Raw genomic sequence first — 225 nt, forward strand, 5'->3', positions numbered from 1 at the left:
GTGTGAGCATGGCCAGGAAGCTGTGCCCATGGCCAGGGAGGTGTGAGAGTGGCCAGGGAGGTGTGACAGTGGCCAGGGAGGTGTGAGCACGGTCAGGGAGGTGTGAGCACGGTCAGGGAGGTATGAGCATGGCCAGGGAGGTGTGACTGTGGCCAGGGAGGTGTGAGAGTGGCCAGGGAGCTGTGCCCATGGCCAGGGAGCTGTGCCCATGGCCAGGGAGGTGTG

General features: G+C 65.3%; 1 protein-coding gene across 3 annotated transcripts in view; it reads right to left on the reverse strand.

Moving 5' to 3' along the window:
* The window catches only part of KIRREL3 (kirre like nephrin family adhesion molecule 3), a 357,949-nt gene that overhangs the window by 278,860 nt on the left and 78,864 nt on the right, over window positions 1-225 (reverse strand). The gene's annotated exons all lie outside the window — the stretch shown is intronic.

This window comes from Corapipo altera, unplaced genomic scaffold, assembly GCF_003945725.1.
Source record: "Corapipo altera isolate COAL_440 unplaced genomic scaffold, ASM394572v1 71, whole genome shotgun sequence".
NCBI classification, from domain to species: Eukaryota; Metazoa; Chordata; class Aves; order Passeriformes; family Pipridae; genus Corapipo; species Corapipo altera.